The 23,558-nt window shown below is 38.7% G+C and overlaps 1 protein-coding gene across 2 annotated transcripts in view; it reads right to left on the bottom strand.

The window, feature by feature from the left end:
* LOC126758591 (serine/threonine-protein kinase minibrain-like) overlaps positions 1-23,210 on the bottom strand; it is a 73,763-nt gene extending 50,553 nt beyond the window's left edge. For both annotated transcript variants that reach the window (XM_050472927.1, XM_050472928.1), the window contains exon 1: positions 22,408-23,210. The gene's annotated coding sequence lies outside the window, so the exon portion shown is untranslated. The remainder of the gene's footprint in view (positions 1-22,407) is intronic.
* Positions 23,211-23,558: the final 348 nt, after the last annotated feature.

Here is a 23,558-nt window from a genome sequence, read left to right as displayed (position 1 = left end):
ATGTATATATTCATAATTATTTTACAAAGCCCCGAAAATTTTTAAAAATTTGCATAAATCTATCTGAAATAACGCTCAAATCTTTAGAAAAAGCTTGGTTCCGCAATAAAACCCACTGTCTAATGCGCATAACAGCGTACTTTTCATTAGACTAGCAGCATTTTATACTTCTCAAACACCTCATAAAATTCGTCAACAAGAACCGTTAGACTATAAATACAAGAAAGACAATGCCACAACGCCATTCTCGCATAACAACGAGTCGGTTCTGAGTAACCGGAACAGGTTTAAATGTATTTATATTCGGTTCCAGGTAGTGAAGGCTACTGGATTTATAATTGATCAAGATGTGTCAGTCTTCTCTGCATTCTCGAAAGCCGCTGGGATTTATACTCAGCAAACGGTCACGTTCTTCCTAGCAATATTTCACAATGCGACAACTAGAAGTCGTATGAAAGTCGGTTCTAGGTCTTGAAATCCGCTGCATTTATATCAGCCGTTTCGGCGTAACCGGCAGCAATTGGGGTTAATAGCCGACCAAAAATCCACAGCATACAAATCACTTATACAACAATTACAATAGTTTAAAGGATTTTTATGGAAGTCAATTCTACGTATTGGAACCGCTGAATTTATAATCGATCAATACCATTATACCCTTGCGCAGATTCGTTTTGGATACCGTAGCATGTTAAATCCCTACTTATCGAGAATCGACCTCGTTTCATCAAATATATGTCCATCATACAACGAGTCCAAGCGTGACTTCTACCTCTTTGCATGCGCAGCTAACCCTACACATCTGATCCCTCTTTCCTTATGGTCCGAACTCGTCGAAACAGCTCGTTTCCTGGGCCTAACGTTGAATGACCTAGGGGACAAGATAACCATTACAACAACATATCAGTCGTTTCTGCGTAACTGGAAGCAGCCGATTGAGATCTTAGTTTTCCTGGCAACATGTTGCAATACGACAACTAGGAATCACTGTTAACACAACTATTGAAACCAAGTGGATTTAATAACGAACAAGATCTATCATACGTTTCTACATAACCGGAACAAGCTTGGATTTATAACCAATCACAAGCTCACAGTCTTCTTTGCAACGTGTCATCAAGTCTCTCAACGCAGCAATATAACACTGCCGTCCGCAAAATTTAAACTCTTTAAAGCAAGACTAATATAATATTTGCCTACAACTACTGCCTTATCAGCGAGTTCGTGAGTTTTGAAATGCTCTAACCCAGCCGAAGATGCATTGAAAATTTTCAAGATGCTGCGCGCTACTTCGAGCAGATGGCATTTCCTCTCCATTGAGGCCTTATTTAGACTCTACCACTGTTATTCGTTATTTAGAGAAGCAATTTTTTTCGTTGTATTTTCAATTTATGAGATCCACACCTTCCACAACTTTCTTTACATAGCACTAAAGATGCTGTCGACTCCAGTTCCGCGTACCGAGAATGTTCTCAACCAGCTGCATAAACATTTACGGAGCAACAACTAGCTTCAAAGTAGATTTCCGGTTGATATCAAGCAAACTATTGGAACAAAAGCAAGCCGTGACGTGATTTGCTGACAAAATTGTTGCCACACAGATTTATTGCACTGCACGTATCGATAGACAAACAAATACAAGTCATTTAGAAACCAGACTAACGCGCTCCACCACATAAGATTGTGGTATAAGCAAAAGAGAGCATGAGATTACTGAAACTGATAGAAGCAACAGAGATGCGATAAGAAAACAAATAGGAGAAAGTTATAAGCAAAGTACACGCAATCGCAGAACACCTACAAGCATGTAGCACCGGCAGCGCAGCACCATTAAGTCTGCAGTTTCGCAAGCGGTGCGAGTTTATTGTGTGCTTTATCTCATGTAAGCCCCCACACATGTGAAGCGCTGATGCCAGACGGCAACTAAAATACATAAATCAAATCAAATTATGGTTAGCGTGTAAGCAAAGCGAACAGCTGCAACGCGCACGCGCGACAATCAACTTACCACCAACGAACGAATGCGCGAGCAAACGAACAACTGTCGTGCTATAAAAATAAAACATACAAACACATGTATTTATGCGCGCATGTTTGGCGTATGAACGCCAAAAGTGATCTTCACTTGGCGGCCTACGCCAGCGCGCACACGCGCATCCAAGCATCGCCAACGAAAAAAAATATGTCTATACAAATAAGAACAAATGCGTACGTGAGTCAAACGCCTAATGGTTTCAACAACATGCGCGGCAACAGCAGCAGCAGCAAGTCTTGCGCTTATGATGTGTCTCCACCACTTTCGGTGTTATTATTGTTATGACAAGTTTCTTTTTTATTATTGTCGCTGCTGCTGTTGTTGTTGTTGCTTTTAATAAACTGTTGGCGCAATCAGAGAGTAGAGAGGTAGTCAGTTGTTTGCTGGAAATGCTCGATTTGTTTAGATTACCTATACGGAGAGGGAGGCGCGTAAAGGGAGCAGGTTTTTCTTTTTTTTATATTTTTTAATTTTTTTTTTTTTTAATTTTTAGTCATGTTATTGTTGTTAGTGTTATGTTAAAGCAACAGGAAAGAGGTTAATGATCGCTGAAGACGTTCGTCAAGTTCGTATGTGAGAGGCAAATGCGAGTTGTCAGCTCATCGGTAGTTTTAAATGCGAATATGGAAATGAAAACAGAAATAAGAGTCATAAGAAGAAGCGTATAAAATACACAGAAAAATATTAGACTGTAAGATGTGCAATAAAAGACCAATAAAATCGAAGCCTATAAAAAAATACAATACCGTTCATAAGAATGGGGGTACTCGAGAATATTGGAAATATAAACATTTATTTGTTGGAAAGCTTCGCAGACATTTTTAACACGGATTTGGTTTGAAACGATCAGTTTGTGTGGCAACTAGAGGATAGCGTGATGGTCCGATATCGGCGATTTCGATAAAGTGAAAGCTCACCATCAACAAACTGATTGGACCTTATCAGGCTGACCAGATATTCACCATGCACCAAATGTTGGAAAATATCCGTGGAAAGACGATCGATACACACCACCTCCTCGTCGATTTCAAAGCTGCTTTTGACAGCAACTGTGTAAGCTGACGATGAGCAATACCAACAGCTCCGTTAGTATCGGGAAGGGCCTCTCCGAATCGTTCGATAACAAACTAGGTTTCAGACAAGGCGACTCCCTTTAGTGCGACTTCTTCAATCTACCGGTTTAAAAAATAATTCGAGCTGCAAATCTGAATAGAGAAGGTACATACAATCTTCTATAAAAGTGTACAGCTGCAGCATAACAGTTAGTTATTCTTTCTCCAGATTGGATAAGGAAGCGAAGAAAATGGATCTGGTAGTGAACGAGGGTACGATGATATATCTGCTGTCATCAAACAAACAGTCGTAGCACTCCCGACTTGGTTCCCACGTCATTGTTGACAGTCATAACATCGAAGTCCTAGATAATTTAATCTAACGTGGAACCAGTATTAACACCAAATACAACGTCAGCTTCGAAATCTAATCCAGTATAACTCTTGCCAACAGGTGCTACTTCGGACTTAGTGAGCAATTGAGAAGTAAAGTCCTCTCTCGACGAACAAAGACCAAATTATACAAGTCACTCATCATCCCCGTCCTGCTATATGGTGCAGAGGCAGGGACGATGACAACATTTCGGCATTACAAGTTTTCGAGAGAAAGGTTCTGCGGAAGATTTATTGTCCTTTGCGTATTGACAACGGCGAATAACGCAGTCGATGGAACGATGAGCTATACGAGATATACGACGACATTGACATAGTTGAGCGAGTCAAGAGACAGCAGCTATGCTGGCTAGGTCATGTCGTCCGAATGGATGAAAACACTCCAGCTCTGAGAGTATTCGACGCAGTACCCGCTTGGGAAAACAGAGAAAGAGGAAGACCTCCACACCGTTGAAAAAACCAGGTGGAGAAGGACCTAGCTATGCTTGGAATCTCCAATTAGCGCTAATCAGGAAAATTTGCTTATTTCTTTCTGGATGCAACGAATTTTTTTGCTCGCAGCAAACTAGGAACAACCGTAAATAAATGAAACAACCACATTCACGGTTAGATAGCATTGATCTCATCGTTTTCTAATCTACCACAAACGTTCTTGTCCCGCTTTCTACTTGACTTTTCGGCTAATACATGTTTCTGGCTTTCCATAACACAAATTTTATTGTTATAATTTTTCCCACCAGATCTTCACTTGAAAAATTAGAAATTTCTGAAAGAAAATTTTTCTATTTTTATTTAAGTTCACAAACATTATGAGTCCGACCCATCGTTTCGCACTGTTCGTTGCAATGCGTTCGGTTCATTCATCTTCGCCATACATTTTTTCATTGCTTCGCGTGCTTTTCATGCCATACCATTCTGTGCTTCGTGCTGTCGTTTGCTTTACTTTGGTTATTTATATTGGCTTTAGCTACACAATACGACCTGTTCTTTTCGGTTCGTTTCTAATGCCGTTTCGTGGAATAATTCCCTACTTGCCGTCTTTTTACTTGCTTTATTTTAGGTGCTTATCTTTGTTGTTGCCGCGCAGTTTTTTTATTTTTATCTAGCGTGTATTTGCGTTTCAATTTTAGGGTTTGGAATAAAAGGCAATATAAAGCATTTGGGTTACGCAACGGTTTGCGGATTTCGAAATTTAGAAAAAAATCGAATACTGAAGCTAGTATAGTGTACTGTAGGGGATCAAGTTTTTATTTGTTAATCAGCTTTCAAATTCGAAAGATAAAGCCAACAGTTTTTAAGAATACCATCATGAAATTCTCAAAATTTTAAGTGTAGTCAGGTCCTTCTCCACTGGAGTGGAGGTTTTACTCCTCGTTCCATCGACTGCGATATTCGCTGTTGCCAATGCGCAAAGGACCATAAATCTTCCGCAGAACCTTTTTGTCGAAAACTCGTAAAGCTAACTAATCAGATGTTGTCATCGTCCATGCTATTTTGAACGCAAAATGAATTATCAAATAATACGAAACATAACGCTCTATCTCAAAAAGCCAAAACGTTCTAGGGGAAACCCTGACTTCAAGCTTTGCCAAAAATACTAAACAAAAACAACGGATATTAACAAAATATACAGCATTCAATTACAAGGAAGTGGCAAACAACTTGCAGGAAACGTGTCTTTAACACCGCTGACTAACTGTGGAACCACAACGATGACAAAAGTACTGAAGATGCGGCGCAATAGGTTTAACGCAGTAACGACGAAGGAAAGAAAAGGCCAAAACAAAACAGAATACATACTTATTCCAACACAAGCCGGCAATATGGCGGTACAAACAACCACATAAGAGTACGAGCAACAACAGAAATCGTGGCTGGTAGGCTCAAATGCACATAAACCAGTTTTTTGGCCGGCTGGCTTGCTGACAAACAGCAGACTCTGACGAACTGGTTGCTGCCCGGCCGGCTGGCTGGATTAAGCGCCTGAATCGTTAGCTGCAGCACAACAAGAACAACTGTGATATCGGTTGATTTTGTGGCAGCATAGCGTGTTATGGTGTGGCAAGATACGGTATGCTCGCAAATAATCGGCCGATACCATACAATGGAAACAGCGCCATTTCCTACCTCATTTATTTGTTTGTCCGGCATTGCCACTTCATTATCGGTTTGGCCACTGCACAACACAAACAACATTTGTTTGCACTGTTTTTAGTATTTACCGCCAGGCAGTGTACCACGCTGGCGGGACGGGACGGGCCGGGCCTGAGCCGTTTCATGCAGGCGTCCGGTACACGCTCAAATGTTCGGTCTGCTGGTGTTTTCTTTTTATATTTGTGTGTATTATTGCTTGAAAAGGCGGATGGTGTCGACGAAGCCACTGAATGAAGTTCAGCATTTTTATTATGAAGTCGATTTGGCGAAATAACATTTGTTTTTTTTTCTCATTGGGCACTTTTTCGGCTGTTGCTTTGCTGACCGCCTTGTCACCTTTCTGATCAAACGCATAACAAAGTCATATGAATTTCAGCATGCAGCTGTTTCTTAACGTCGTACATAAGGCTGTGTACACACGCTGCATGATTTTCAATTAATTTATTTTATTTCATTTCAACATTCCTGCTCTCATACATGTGTATGTATGTATGTATTGTGCGAGCGTATATTTGATCCACTTTTTCGCTTAATCATCCGCACTGCCGGCACAGCAATTGGAATAACCAATAAACTTGCAGCTGCTTGCTTGGCAACGCATGCATTGCAACGGCGCTGAGTGTAAGCTTACAGAAACTTAACTTTGAGCGCAACCAAATCAACTCTGGCTTTGCGTGTACGCTTGCGTGTTTGTTGCTATTTATTGTTAATGTTGTTGTACCATTTGTCTGGTTGTTGACTTCCTTTGCCGTCTCGTCACGCTTTGTTTTGATCTCCCCTTTACATTTGCCACCATTTTATTACGGCTGTCTCCCTTCGAATTGCAGCCGGTGTTGCGCCTGCGTCCATGTCTGCGGTTTCTTTGCCTCATCCTGCCTATGACAGTTTAATTTGAAGACGCTGTGACTGTGCGACTGAACCCAAGATATTTATATACGTCTACATATTTACACAGTAATAGTTGCTGTGGAAACCACTGTCGACGACTTGGTTGTTCAGGTGCATTCGCAGCAGTATGCCATACCGCTGCTTCTGGCTATTTTTAGAATATTTTGTATGCTTATGCACTTCTTCAATTGCTTGCCTGCCGCAAAGCGTTTCTGCTGTTGTTGTTTCTGCCTTTAGCGCGTACAGTTGCACATTTCTACCATGTGTTTGCAGTTGGCAGTAGAACGCTTGCGCAGCTCGGCGTGCGACGCTGGCAGACAATCAATATGTATATGTACGTGCGGGGCGCAATTCGAGGGTGACAGCGCTGAGTATGAACTCAGCATCTGCACTTCATTATTAAAAAGCTATAAATCAATGTGTGCCGTGAAACAACTGCAGCCGGCAGTTATATCAATAACATCAAAGAGAGTTCAATGCACTTTTGTGTTTCCATAAAAAGTAAGTGGTGTCTTCGAATAGCTTGAAGAAATGAGCAAGACTGAGTTTGAAATAGTATTTCGCGTGGAAGTCCAAGCGTTCCCTTAGTTTTTTGAAACGCCTTGTCTAAACTCAGGTTCACTGGAAATTACCTAACTTTAAAAAGATCAACTACCAGGTGTTCCGGTTGACTACTGATTCTAATTGTATGTATTTCATATAGGTCTAATCAATAAACGGCTTAAGCAATCTGTATCCCGCGTAATCTGTAAGCAAGATAGGGTTGTTGCTGTAGCGGCAGAAATCTGCCGAGTTAACAGTGCCTCGTCGAGTTAACATCCGGGTCCGTGCCAGTTCCGTAATCCCGACTGTCGTCGGAACGCTATATGGCGTTAAAAATATAAGATTTCGTATTAAAAAAAAAAAAATTTCGAAATCGTATTAAAAACAATAACTTTTCGAAATCGTATTAAAAAAAAAACTTTTCGAAATCGTATTAAAAAAAAAACTTTTCGAAATCGTATTAAAAAAAAAAACTTTTCGAAAAGTTTCCTGACTGCTTGACTTAGTATACATATAAAGGCGTAAATGCAAGCCAGGCGGTTAAAATTGTGAATAGCGTTTATAGTCCTTATACTATAACAGCCACTCAAGCGTAATTTCATTCTGCTTTAAGACGAAGAACGCGCTGCAAGGAAAATTGTCGAAAATATCAACAAAATAATCGGAAATCGTCGAGTCTGACCGCCATGTTAGCACTGTTCCGGTTGTCTAAGAGCAAAACAATGCACAAATAACCGTTTGGAACCATGAAAACAAGTTTGAATATAAAAAGAAGCTCGATGTGTGGGCGCCACTCGAGTTAACGCAAAAAACAGCACCCGGACCGAAATTCCATCTGCGAATTTTCGTTGAAGCGAAACAAAAGCAATCCATTTTTACTGGTAATGTAGAGTAGACGTCCAGCGATGAGGCGATACGGAGATTAAGCCTGGATTGACTGTGCGAAAGGTTTCGCTGTGTATTTAATGGGATTGATGGAGAATCATCTCAAATCAAGGTTAAGTCTTTATTCCAACTTGTACTGTCACCTCTGAACCGTCTGAAATAAGCAAATCTGACAGCTTTAAACAATAGCATGTTGCATGTACATGTTGCAACAGTACAACGCCAGGCCAAACACATCGATAGAGCTTCTGAAGGTTGGCATGGTTTCTTATGATCTCACCTTATAGTCGGGTCCTGGCAACAAGAGATTACTACTCGCTCCAGTATGTGGGTAATGGTTTTGCTGGTGTAAAATTCGAATCAAACGACGCTTGTGAAAATCGACAACTCCACTTTTTTACCAATACAAGCGAGGGTGGCATTTTGAAATTAACTTAAAAATGGCAGCATATTAGACCTAAATTCGATCATTCTAAGAAGGCTAAATAAAGTCTTCAGGGTCTCATGATCTCGAAAATAGTCAGAAATTTGAAATCTGTTCAATCTCTATCGATAGAACTGCGACCAAAAATGTAATGTGACCAAAAATGTAATGACAGCTATAACCTCGAAAAGAGGTTACGAAGTTAGGCATGATTAAAGGAACTTGAGTTTAAAACTGAAACATGGTGTGAAAGACGCTTTCTAGGATTATGAACCAATGGACGTAGTAAACACTAAAGTACTCCGTCTTATACAAACTGAGAGTTTAGGTAACTACTGTTGTAATCCGGATAGTCATGGTCATTTGTATACTCCTGTCAGTCTGTTCTCTTGAGGCCTTGGAAACTCAACCGTTTTCAAAAACTTAAAAAAGAAATATTGTACGCACAGTATTTACATAGTTGAGAAAACTTATAAGCAGAGCTTGAATGCAAAGAGTTCAGCAATGTTTAATTACAGCGCCAAGTTAAGGTCGACTAAACATGTCGTCACAACAGAAACGTTATGAAAATAGCTACTTAAATAAGTATACATAAAATTATTGCGCATAAAAGTGTTGATAAACATGAAAAGGCTTTTTACTTCTTAATGTGTTAGTGAGAAATTTTTTTTGGAAGGCAAAAAGAAATTGCCCGGCAGGAAAATATTAGTCGTACATAAGCGCACAATCGCTTTTGCCGACCAATGCTATTTCCAAGTGAGCAGCTACCTACGTTACATACAAGAAATCTATATAGAATCGCCACCAAACACCGCCACCGAGCACACACAATATGCCTCCACCCACAAACCAACTTGACGTATGAGTTTTTGCGCACAGCAACAGCGCGTTAAAACGTTTTATAAAACTATGCGGCAACAGTGCTGCACATGTCGAAGACATAGACAATACGTCGGTCGGCTGATTGAGCCAACCTACAGACAGATAGACACAGAAACCGACACACAAACTGTTAGTCAGACGGCAAGTTGGCGTGACGAACGCATTGGCGTCTAGCGCCGTGTACGGTCAAATGGCTGGAAGCGGCAAACGAACACTATGTAGATATGTACATATGTGAACATGTAGTCAAACGTGTGTGTGAGTCGGATGTACGGTGTGCCGTTTGTACGTTTGTATTGGCGCATGCATAAAAGCCGACAGAGTATATAGTCCGCCCCGGCCACTCGTTCGTCATCATAGCGCAGTTGCTTGGCGCTGTCGTCGTCGTCATGTGTGACCTAAATTTTATTAACTTTGCTGCTCTTGCTGCCACCGCCGCCAACATTCGCTACCCACACACATACACACACACATTAAGAATGCTTGCTATTCGGTGGACTTTTTCTTTCCATTTCAATTATTTGCTGTCGCTCTTTGTATTGTTACTTTTGCTCGCTGCCATTTGCCTGAGTTTTTGTGATTTTTTTTGTTTTATTTTTTCTTTTTGCTGTTGATTTAGTTTAATTTTATTTTCTTGATTATATTATCGCGGCGTTAGTGAAATGAAAATGAATTATGTAGCGCATATGCGGCGACTTATTAGACGCAAATGTGAAATGGTATCTAAGCAAATATCGAGATGTCTGTTAGCGAAAAGAAATTGTCGGAATATGTACCCGGCAGCTTCATATTTAATGCCAAGCAGATGTTAGCTCGCTAGCTAGCTTAAGACATAAAAGTATGCTTTGTTTTTTTATTTATTGCGAAAAATAATCGCATAAATCAAAGCTCACTGCTCATTGGGGAGAGTTCGTGCGAAGGTACAAAGTCGAGATATTGCATAATTGGAACTATAAATTGTTTGTTACTGATGAAAATAACGATTTGATTTTGCTATAAGAAATATACGATTATTTTACTCTCAAACTCCAATACACCCTATGCTTGTTAAGCTTCTTTCAAAAAATAAAATTACTTATCATTTTCAGACTACATATGAGACATTCATACCCGTTCACACGGTGCACGAGCTATTTATTTACATATGTATGTTCATTCCCTTCAATTTCTTATCTTTCTTTTCCTTTTTACCATTTTATTAAGTTCTTTCCAAATTATTGCAATGATATGATACAGAAAACGCTTATCATCGCGTTGGCGTTATGACGTCAGAAAACGTCGCATTTCACATGCGCTTATCTTTATTGCGCGCTTTTTGGCAATTTTTTTAATAAATGCGTTTTCACGTTTTCGAATTTAGCAGATAGGAATTTTGATAGAAGTTTGTGCTTTCAGCATTTGACAAGTGACCTTTTCACCTTGACGCGGGCGGTGCAAAAATTTTGCACTTACTAAATGAACTCAAGCTTTTCTCTCAAATTTGGTGATTTAATAAGGTTTGAAATGGGAGCGAGAGCGACATTTAGTTAGTATTTATCATTTTACTGATATTTAAAGTTTTCAGATCCATAAAATTCTTCAGAGAAAACTTCGAAATTTGTTTTCGAAAAAGTTGCAATAATATTGTTTTTATCTCTGTCAGAATAGCTGTTGTAATTAAGGTCTGAAGTGGGCTCAAGTACATGGCGCCAGCAACCATTAAGGTGAATTTGTACGTAAATAACTGTAAACAGTTATGATTGCACCTGTCAAGTACAATGTTGGAATCGACGCAAGCAATGAAACTTATCACAATGACGGAAACTGCTCATTTAATAAAAACTCAAAATCATAAAATACATACATACTTACATACAAATGTACAAATATTGTTTCTTACAGGCGCACACACGGGAGTAGGTCAATTGTATTTGACGGCAATATTAATTGCAGGTAAATAAATTAAAGAGCGTACAACGAAATGTCAGAACACTAAAGTTAACACACTCATTAACGCTGCGCGTGCGAGCGTATCAAGCGACAATTGCATAGAATGAGTTACTAAAAAATTTAGAAATAAAAATTCCACAATGACTTGACAGAAGCAGCACATTTGCATGCATTGAACAAAAAAAAAAAAAAAACAAATATAAATGACATAAAAAAAGAGCGAAAAGGCGAAGGCGCTTGGTTATTCAACCTTGATGGCGCAGTTCGTTAGCCACCAAGGCCACACCGTGCCCGCACCAAACGATTATGTACGATTTTGCATCTAACTGCAAATGGAGCAGAATGTCTACGCGGCCGCGTCTGGCTTTTCATTAATTTAAGACCTTAAACAAGTACAAAAGAAAAGTAATATGGACAAAGTATAACAACAAATGCGCGATAAAAACAAAAAACAAAGTATGTGGTGGCATTTCAATATGGAAAAAATACGAAATGCGACGTTACGTTGTAAACAACCACAAAAACAATATCAGTAACCAAAACAATAACAAAACCTGCAAAAACAAAGAGCGAATTGAAGAAGCGTCGTCGGTACTCATAATAATAAATAACAACTGTAATAAACAAATGAAAAAATCTAATAACAACAATAAAAGGAAAACAACAACGACATAGGCCATAAAAATAATCGAGAATCGGCAATGAAGGTGAAGAGACTCGAGCTCAAATGACGAATAATAAACGACGCCGTCAGAAAGCACACCACACAGACACAGCAAATGCATTAGAACGTTAACTCATAGGCGGAAAATACAATAAAAGGCGTACTCAGAAGAAGGTAAAAAATGCGCATATGCAGCTAACTCTGTTAGTGTCGGTTCAGACACGAAGAGTGTTGTTGCCGCAACACGTAGTTTGTTGGCGAAGGGGCGACGAGGTAAGACGAAGAACGGAAAATATAGATTTCAACGAAGAAAATGAAAACAGACTTAAATTTTTTGTAAAAGAAAAAGTGGCTTATTTGAATTTTTTACATAAATTTTAAGATTAAGAGAAACAAGTTACGCAAACGTTGCAGGTCTTTTTATTACCTACAACTTTGGCCATTATTTTTTCCATAGGACTTCTGCAAATCGAGATAACCTTAAAAACTCAACCACGCTTCACTTCAACTTTGCAAACTCAGATTATTTTTCCTTTAATTTTTGTTATATCCGATACGAGTTGTGGTGCGAGAATTTGCCGCTAATGACCAAGAAAATTTTCCGTATATGAACTCCGAGTTAAAAGGTGAACAAAAAACAGAAAAGCAATAATTCAATCGCAACCGCGCGGTAAGAGTTATATAGAATGAAAACAGAAATTAAAATGTGAATAAGGAATTAGTAGAAACGTGCTTTGTCTATCTCGCAATAATGTTTATTGCTGAAAAGCATTTTAAAACAAATTAGTAGAATTTTTCCCATTGAAATTCCAAGAACCCATTAGTTCAATGAGCTAACTCGTGTGTGGACTATTGATTAAATACATTCGAAAAGTTGAATATATGCACACCCATTTAAATTAGTCAAAACGATAATTGCCAAAATCGATAGTTTTGGCGCTTTTCTGCTCAATTGAATATTTATTTATATTAAGATATGCAAAATTTTCAGATATTACGGGCAGTAATTAAACAATTTATAAATGTGTTAGTATTATGTCAAAATCATAATACTGAAAATAATAAAACTAATGCAAGTTTCGGACAATGATGCGTATGCATACAAATTGTCTCACACTGAGAGATAAACCTGGATGTCTGCAGATACATAAATAAAACAAATATTAAAGCGATGAAGTGGCGGCTCTGGGCCGCGTGTGGCAACAGCACATACAGTTAAAAAAACTAAATAAAGCAAGGTAAATAAAGTGACGGCAAAATACAAAGCTGCTCATCAAGCCGCGGCAATACAGTGAGCAAAGGTAGACAACAAAGAAAACAGCGCTGTCAGTGGCGCAGATGACGATCAGCGGCGAATGGCGATAAAAACAATGCAAACTAATAAAATTAACGGCAACAAACGGGATATACATATGTATGTACATACATACATATGTATATGTATATCTAATAAGTGAATATTATATCAATATGTGTATATGTATGAGGGGAAAAATAGAAAGCGCATGGGCATGTGAGCGTGTGGGCTTCGGCGCTGGGTAAAGAATGTTTAATTCTAGACGCGGTGTGCACTAAGCAAATATAGAGAGAGAAACAGAAAAGTTGCGAATGTGTATAACAACAAACTGCCAAGGAATTTACGATTGAAATTTGACGCATAAAATTTGCAAAAACAAAAACAGAAATAATAATAAAAAATAATTTAAGAAATGCACACTTAAAGAATGTCCAAGCATTTTTTATTACGCATTTCTTAATAACTGTTATCGCATGCAGTGCGCGAGCTTTAAACGTGATGACCTTTTTCGCTGCTGACTCATTACTTTTGTACTGAAATTTCTGTGGAAAAACAAAAAGACTGACAAAAGGCAAAAAAGCTGACATAAAAAGAAAAGAAAACAGCAACAAATTTGCAATGACAGCGGCAAAGTGGCAGTTACAAGGCAATCAACGATTGGATGCAGTGAGTGGCGCGCTTTGATTTATTACACAGAAAAAATTTAAATATTGTATACTTATATTTCGCGCGTGCAAAATGAAAAAGGCGAAAACAAGGCAAAGTAAAATCAAAATAAACAACACAAAAACAATGAACGAATGTACAAAACAGGCAGTAATTAATTGCAATGTGCGCATTTCACGACACAGTCGTCCAACAACCGCAACAACAACGCCAACTAAATGCAATGCTCCAATTGTGCTGACAAGTTATGCACAGAATTATGCACACGCGCACACGCATACAGTCATACGGGCCAGCCGAGAGAGCGAGCGGTGAAGTGAAACGGAAGTACGGCACAACGATCGCAGCATGACGCGCGAGAAAGCGAAAAATTCCAGCCAATCAACGGGCACGACGCCGGAAGTTACAAGTGGCGAGCGCAACAGTGCGAACTACAAGGAGAAGGATGTTGACACAAGCAGAGCGCCAACAATAAAACCAACACAATTGCACAGGCGGTTGACAAGCGTGAAGACAACAACAAATATTACAAAAACAATAATAAAAACATAAAAAATAATTTGCGCAATAAAATTGAACAGAATAAGTGCAGATTGTGAGCAGCACGCGCCTAAAATGAGTACATGTAAAAGAGAGTGCAAGGAGAACAAGAGCGCGAAAATTTAATTTCCAGAGGCATTGACACAGTAAAAAAAAGCTTGCAAGAATACAGGAAAAATTCGTAAATGTCATTGCAAATAATAAAATTAAAAAATATATAAATTTAGCAAACATTGCACTATGCAAACACACCGAACTTAAACAGAACAAAACCTGCCGCTATTAGCGTGTATTTTGAAATATGAGTATAACCAGGTACAAAGCAGCACCAAAAATCCAGAAACCTTAGACAGCTGGAATGCTGATCGACGGCGGGCGAAGTTCAACGGAAATGCGTCAAGTGCTTTTACACATGCATTCATTTAATCACAGGGTGGCAGTGACATCGAAAGAGAGACAGAGAGCACACAGTAAACAGTAATTACATATGGCATATAGTATGTAACTAAGTGTCGATTCACACAAGTACACTTTTGTGGCCGCAATTTGTAGTTTGTAGGTTTGCGAGCCACGAGGCTGAAGAGTAACAAGCGGAATTTGCTAAGGCCACACATATTCGCGAAATTGTACTGCTACCTAATTTAGCAATGCTTTTGTTTGCACGCGTTTTCAAAAGTGTATTTTCAATATGTTCGGAAATTCGATTTCGGTTATTTATTTTATGCAAGTAAGGTGCAGAAATATTTTGAGAAATGTTGAATAACGAAAATGTTATGAAAGCCCGACTTAAGTGACGCGTGTGAACGGAGAGTGGTCACAAACAAAAGCGATAATGTCGGATAATGAACAACAAACATTGCCGTGTATGAATTCAGACTTAGCGAGTATTTAATAAGAAAATAAAAATTTACAAGTGCGCGCAAAAGTGCATTTGCAGTGCGGTTTTCCGGGAAAACTATTGCGCCTTTGCAATTATTTATTTACATGACTATGTACATACATACAACCAAGCGCCACATGACAATGCAGTTATTAATAGAAATTTCGCATTTTATTTACCGGATGCGTGACGTCAACGGGAGTTAGTGAAAGCATCATGCAAATAGAGCATTTGCCTTCACAAACCATAATATTCTATAGTTTAAATGGAATGCATTTTTGTGATGCTCTTCTCCTTCTTTAGCATTACAGCTGTTTTTATAATGCTTAGCATTACTTTTATTAGTATACATACACACATACATACATACATACATAAGTAAAAACTGACGAAAGTAGAAAGTGAGTACACTTCTGCGAATTTAATCGCTTAACTAAGATTTAATTTAGTGCGAAAAACGATTACTCAGTTTGACACCTCTGATTTAGTGTGAATTCGTTTCAAGTGGCAATTTTCATTCGAAAATGGCAATATTTTATAGAACAAGCAATAAAGCCTCTAATGTGCAATAACTGCCTCACGATCAAACAAAGCTCCTAAATCATTTCGAGTGTCTGTAAATGTGTGGTGAAAGAAGCAAATAAATTATCGGAGGCATCAAATAGACTTCACTTTCCTAGCAACCGGTTACATATTAAAAGTAATGTATAGGTGGCAACACCGCATGGTTACAAAAAAATTAAATATTAGAAATTATGCTTAGTATTTTTCATAGAACCCACCGATAAGCTTAGCATTTTATATAGCAAACAAGAAAATCGTTAAATATTCAATAGTAAAACGAACAGACGCAGCCGGTGGAAGGAAGATCCTTACTCCGTTGGAAAGTTACCAGGTGGAGAAGGACCTGGCTACACTTTGAATCTCCAATTAGTGCCAAACTGGACACTCGGCTCTAACCGCGTACACCAATTCCCACGACTGCCGGTTCTACGCACCGGAATTGAGTCGGATTTTATACGACCAAGGGCTGTTTTTCGGCGATCTAACCCCGTTTGCATCGGTGAGTTTTAATTTAATTAATAACCGCCTACACCGCTTACCAATAAAGAAGTAGAAGTATTTATTCTGGCATAGAGTGGTACAATATTCGCACAGTTATACGATAAATCCGAATTTCGAATATAACACATTTTCGAGTCGGGTTACAGAATAGGACTCCTGATATATTTTACAACAAATACAAAAATCTTTTGACGACAAACTTTGTCAAACCCGTTTGTAAATGCAAATATTGTACGGAAAACTCAAAAATCTTGCACGTACTACAGCGCACCCATTGGGATCCATCTACTAATAATTAGCGCTCAATAAAAATGGCACCGTTAACTGCTTTGAAGACCTTGCACTTGAAATAAAACGGTATTGAGTACCACTTTTAACGGCAATAGGCCGTTATGGCCAATGTTAGCAGGCCGCAAAGTGGATCGCTGCCAACAAGAGCAACGTGCAGTCGTTATAATTTTTATTAAGCGATAAAAGGTGAACTATCAAAACGTATAACTACAATCACCGCTGTGACAAACGGCTTCAGCTTCACAACTGGCGTAATTTGTTGGAAACCATGCGATTGCATACAAAATTAGCCGCATTAGAAAAATGACGCGAGCGGACCGTTAAAAACACAAGGAATTCAATGAATGTATAGTGCTGCCACATATTCGTCTATTTGTTGACTGTCTTTGGTAAGAGTGACTCGGCGGGAAAATGGTGAAAGAAGTTAACAGTGCAGAAGACAGTGAACAACGCGATGTTGTTTGCCGTTCATTTCATTGTTAAATAACTTGGCACGTTTTGGAGATTTAAACGTTTGAAGGAATGCAGACATACGTCATACATATCTACGTAGACACAATTGGCGACCGAGCAACGGTATTAATGAATGAATGTTGAAAAAAATGGAGAAGAATGTTGATTGCTTGCGGCTCACACAATGGTGATAAATTGACTGGTGGGATGACGATAGAAAGTCAACGCGTAGAAAGCGGTAAACAAGCTGATGAAGTGGATGAAAATATAAGGTAGGGAATAAAAAAGTAAAAAAAATACATTAAATTTAGAAAAATTAGGGCAAACTATAAAAGGTGGTCTTGTTTGGGAGTCGATATTTGATTAACAAATTATGTGGAAATAATGGGGGGGATTTGGGAAAGTTGGAACTACGCAGTACGGATGGTCTCGTGGATTATGCTTTTGTTGTAGCCGTTATCTCTAACAACAGCCTGTTTTAGACGCAAAGCGCTAGCCTACTAACGGGAGGGCCAGGAAACGTGCTGTTTCAAGGGGATCGGACTATGGGGCATAGGAGTTTAACACAATAATTGCGGTCTCATTCTAGATTGTGTTGATATGTTAGGTAATTAAGCTCCAAAAGGTCGATTCTGGTTAATAATTCCACTAAATCTAAAGTTTGGAGTTTAACGTAGTATAAGAATGTTTTCTTCATGCTAAAAAAGTATCGTTTATGTAGTAGTTTACCCTCTAATAGAAGTCATTATATTATTTTTTCCAAATTATGGATCGGTGTACACGGCAGAAACGCAATACTAGCAGCCTCAGAATCTAAGATAAGACGATAATCTCATTCAACTATTGCTAGATCATGGCACCCCTAATTTCTGAAATACGCTCCAAACTTATACAAAAGACAAAGAAATCAAAAGCTCTTCTTATGCTATTGGCAACGAATTAGGTATGGAGCCATTATTTACCTTTAATTAATGGTGAGGAAGGATATCTTTCTACTCGTCAATAACTTCCTTAAAGCATACTTTTGTCGAAAACAAATTCTTGGAAAAGTGTGCAAAACTATTACTCGAACTTCAATACAACTGGCATGCAGCCACATATTCCGCCCACCTGACGCACAAATGACATTATTGCTTTTACTCGGATGTCAGAATAGTTAATAATTTTCCACTCCATGAATGGCGTTCATCTTCTCGATGAACATCTAAAGTTTGTACGCAGCAATAGTCCGTTGTCTGATCGCTTAAGGTTTTTTCTAAGGTAGCCAAATTTTTGTCAACATGGTCCTTAGAAAGTTAATTTAATTCTCTAATTGTTTTCTAGATGCAAATAACTTCCTTTACTAACATCAATTATTTTAATAAAAGCGGGTTGTCTCAATTTACCTTTTACTGGCTAATATACTAATATTCGAAGAAAATATATGTTTTATTAGAGCAGTAAGCCGTTTACCCTAGTGCTTCTTACTCTGTAAGATAATAATTGTATTATTAGTCATTATATTATTTTTCCCGACTTTAATATTATAAAACCATGAGCGTATGAGCTGATGGAAATTCCCTCTGTTGGTTAGAGGAGTTTCGAGATGCAGATATTGAGAAGTAGCGATGAAAGAACATCCCTCTGCGAAAGCGGAACCCTTTCTTCAATTCTTCATAAATTTGAATTTTGACCTCGAAGTAATACGGATTAACTGGAAGAAGCGTCAATTGTTCGAAGTCTTTTAGTAGCGTTGTATTATTAACTGTGTCAAAAGCTTTTGATAGATTTAACGTTACAGGATCGTATTCTCACAGGGTGACACCACGAGGTATTTGAGCAGTTATAACACTTAACGGAAACCATGTTGGTGATCTGCCTGGCTTAGTTGGTAAGTGAAAGTCTGTAGCCTGTAGCTCGCGTAGTTTTATCGATTTAACGACACTAGGAGATGCGAATGATCTTGTATACGAAGCTTTCGGGAAACGAAGAATCGCCGATTGTTATTCCTTCAAAGATCTAGCTAACTATCCGACCTGTGGGGAAATTTTAATAAGTCACATACTATATTCCGCGTATATAAATATATGTATATGTGTTCTCTTTCCAAATTGCGCAAAAAAAAAAATTAATAATAAAAAAACAAAAATAAATGTATAATACATTGTACAAAAAGTAAGAAACCGAACGTCAAGTACAACGACCTACCAAAAGTGAATGCTTTTGCAAAATACGAAATAATAAGAAGTTAAAAATAACTCAAAAGCGTAAAGATCGCAAATTAGCAACGCAAAAGCGCGGCGAAAGCGCACAACAAAATGCGCGTGTGGTGAATATTAACACACACACAAAGTAAAATAAAAACAAAGCAAACAACTATTGCAAATCTCGAAATTAAGCTAAAGTATAAGCCATAAAATATATGAATATCGCATATAAAGCCAAAATGCTGATAAAATCGCAGCAAAGATCAAAGTTAGCGCACTGAATAGCACAAGGCAAGCGATCAACTGTTACTGCGCCGATGCGCTGTTGTCAAATCCACATTATTTCATAAAGATTTGGTTTTAACTAGCATAAAGTGATATTCTGCCGCCGACATTTTCGCACGCCATTGACATTAACGGAAGTGTGCGCACAAGAAGAGCAAAACACATGCGAAAAGATACTGTGCTGAAGTAGCGCATCCGCTCGGCGCTTGCAATAGATTCGTGAAAGAATGTAATGCAAATTTATAAAATAAATAATAATAATAACAACAGAAAGAATTACTGATAAAAAGCGGTATTGTGTCTTTTGTTGTTGTCACTATAGAAATCTCCTTTTCAATTCTAAAGTGTTCGCAGAATATTATGCAGTTAGGCGCAAAATTTTTTATTGCCTTGATTACTTCCGCTTATTTGTTTTTTGTTTTCTATTCGACAAGTTTGTCACTACATTGTTGCGGCAGGTTTGGAACCAAGGAAAATAAATATTTAACTGAAGTCGAATGAAAACAAGTTGTTTATATCATACTGTAGCTTATTGCAAGCGGGATATATTCATTATTTTTTAGATCTAGTGAGTTCCGAAGAGGGACTTACGGTTATCTAATCTCCGTTTGTGTGGTAAGGTTCAGATAAGTTGTGATTGAGGTCATCCAACGGTAAACCGAGGAAACGTGCTGTTTCGACGGGGCCGGACAATAGGGAGGAAGGCTGTTAGATTTATTTGTAGGGTTAGCTGGACATGCAAAGCGGTAGTTAGAGTTATGCGGGGACTCGTTACATACTGGACATGCATCTGTACGGTACAGTATTTACTGAGATGTAGTTGTTGAAGGTGTTAATGGATCCACTGTGAATGGCGGTCAGTGCATGTCTGAAGTTTGTTGCTTTCGAAGTCTGGCGAAAGGAAAATTTGCGGGGAACTTAAGTAGAAATTTAGCCTGTTACAATATCCAGAACGAACTGCAAAGGTCACTCAGTGTTTCGTTGGGTAACGCACCATCTGCGATGGTCTGCTCCTTCAAAGTCCGCTGTTCAACTGTTTTTCTCTGAAGCCCAAATGCTAAGCGCGGGAATATATATTATTGCTTGACGGGTTTCCGGCAGAGCTCTCAACAATAATTTTGATATAGCTTTTTATTAGTATATTTGAAATTTTTACTATTTGCTATCTTCGGTTTTTTACTTTTCATTGGTAGTTGTTTTTATGTGGGGGTCCCAAACAAATAGAACAACCCTGTGGAGGGGATGTTTCGCCTTCTCATTTTAGCTCGCTTTCAATCGGATGTTTTCTGGCTACCCAGAGGATACTTGGTCTAGGACCGGAAGTCGTGAGATGCTTGAGTCATATGTAAAAGAATCGTTTCTGGCCACTCCCACGTGAAGTTGGACACGTCGAATATTGCATTCGATGGAACGATGAGCTGTATGAGATATACGACGCCATTGACATAAGCCAGCTCTGAAAGTATTCGACGCAATACCCGTGGGCGGGGGAAGCTGAGAAGGAGGAAGACATCCACTCGTTGGAAAGACCAGGTGAAGAAGGACATACTTCGAACGACTGGCGCGCTGTTCTTAACTCGGCTATAATCGCGTAAGCGGTGTCTACGACAGTAAAGAAGAAGAAGACTATCCTCGGTTAACATAAAGTTTGAAGCCGAAAAAATTAAACAAAAATTTGATGTATCTTTCCACCTGTCTGCTTTACAAGTAAACAAGGCATCTGCTTGATTCTCCTGCGTATTATTTGTTAAGTAATCTACCCAATTTTTTATGTTTGTGCAGCACGTTGTATGTCACCGAGCAACTTCAACGCCAACAATCAGACAGCAGCTTAATTCTAAATTCACGCCAAACTCCATAGTCAAAGTAAAAATACAAATGCAACACTGCGTAAAACAAACACTCAAATAATACCAATTCACACACATACGCGCAAGGCAGTAAGTAAAAAACGCAGACAGCAACCACCATTATAATTAGCAGACGAGTGCGGCAGCACAAAAAATACTAATAAGAAGCAGCAGCGCGGTAGCAACAACAAAGGCCAACCAAGTGAACAGCAAATAAAACTAACAATAATAACGCCGCCACCAGCATCGCGCTATGCGTCTGTACGACACAGCAACAACGCCAAAACTCGAATTCAGCTCTACCGCTTTATATTGTTATTTTTTCGATGTTTTCATACAACTACGCATACAGCAAGTAGGCAGCGAGGCAGCGCGTCACTGAATTTCTTCCCTCTTCACATAAAATTTTCCTATTTGCTTTTGTTGGCATTGCTGTAGCTACAGCTCCCACTGTCGTTGCTGTGTTTAATTTTTTTTGTTTCTTTCTCTACTGTTATTGTGCTTTAATACTGCTCATGGCCATTCGCTCTTTGTACTCCCATTTATGCTCTTTCATACTCATATCTTATGACGTCGGCAATGCGAGAATGCGCAGCAAAAGCAGCGGCGGCGGCGTCAGTATTTCTTTCGCTCTGCTCAACGCGTCTGCACAATTTTTTCCAAATTTCCTTTTTAATCACTTCTATTTCATCCCACTTTTCGTCTACTTTTTATGCCAATAGCTTATATTACCCTTCTTTCTTATTGCTACACTTTTCGTTTCCCTTTTATGCAATGCTTCTTCATCGTTTTTATGATGTTTGCTGGTTCTTGCTTCTACTTTTCCTACCTTTCTGTCTGTTTTACATGGCTCAGGTTGTGACAGCGACGACGACGTCGACAGCTGCAGCGCTCTGCTACAGTCACAGTCGCTACACCCAGAAAAACCAATTTCTGGCGATTTTAACAATATTTTGCAATATCCTATTCCTAATTTTAACTTTTTACTGTATTTTAGATTCTATAGTTGAACACAATACAATATTTATTAGATTATTTAGCGCACCTTTTGTTTTCCCGGCCACAGGGCATTTGTTTCGTTGTTGCCGACTCGCTGTTGGCTGGGTATTGGCCCGCGTCACTGGCGTCGTTCATTCATCGGTACAGCGATTTTGTATCGTTCAAAGCTGGCGTTGAAATATCCATATCCAATTGGCGCTTGGCGCTCAAAAACTTAGTGGCCACAAACACTGTTTTTTTGAAATATTTCAAATTTATCTTATATGAAAATTACAGCGTCGTCGTCAAATTCAAAAAGTACTGAGTTAAACAAATATAGATTGATCAAAATGTATGATCAAAACGGAAAACAGTTCGTCCGCCAGTCCAATTTTATATAGGCGGCGGCGACAATGACGACAAAGACGACGCACCAACGGCTACCGCACACACACGCGCGCACAAACACAGACACTGGGCGCGGGCGGTGCTTTGCGGGACGACGACGACGAACACCGCACTTGCAAATGGCCACACAAAATATTTTTTCTTTTCACCAACAATATCTACAAAATTACACGCGCGTCTCACTCACATACAATAACCATACTTGCGTTGGTTTATTCCGCATTTTTTTAAATAATTTTCAACACATAAAACCACAATTCTTTTTTAGCTTGGGCTAGTGAAAATTTTTTGTATTGAAATTCACACACAACACACACAAAAGAAAGAAGATTCTCCTTTGCTTGCTGCTGCCTTTTTCTTCTTCCACACAGCTCTGCTTCTTCCTTTGCTACTTCTACCAAAGAACGACGACGACAATGGTTAAAAAGCAACGCGGCGAACGAGTGAGCGAACGAAACGAACTGATTCCGCTTTTGCTGTTTGGCAATAGGACAATGGATAAGAAAATCCAAATGGCAGAGTTGCTTATAGGGTGTACATTGTTTGGTTGAATTGCAACTTATTGCACATATGTGACAAGCACGCTTAATAAATACCAAATTTATGACTTTTTTTAAATTATATTTTTAGAAAACAAAATTATTTTAAAGTCTTTTCGTCAAAATTTCTCTCATTGCTAATAATTTCATTTAGAAAATTCGTTTCAAAAATGAACCAACAGCAACCCTATAAGAATACGTTCCAATTTGAACCCGAGCTAATATGCATTCGGCTATAGTACATGTTATTGCTTAGAAGTACAAATGAGAA

Source organism: Bactrocera neohumeralis, chromosome 5 (genome assembly GCF_024586455.1).
Source record: "Bactrocera neohumeralis isolate Rockhampton chromosome 5, APGP_CSIRO_Bneo_wtdbg2-racon-allhic-juicebox.fasta_v2, whole genome shotgun sequence".
NCBI classification, from domain to species: Eukaryota; Metazoa; Arthropoda; class Insecta; order Diptera; family Tephritidae; genus Bactrocera; species Bactrocera neohumeralis.
The sequence above is the reverse complement of the archived record's forward strand: the minus strand, read 5'-3'. Positions and strand labels throughout refer to the sequence as shown.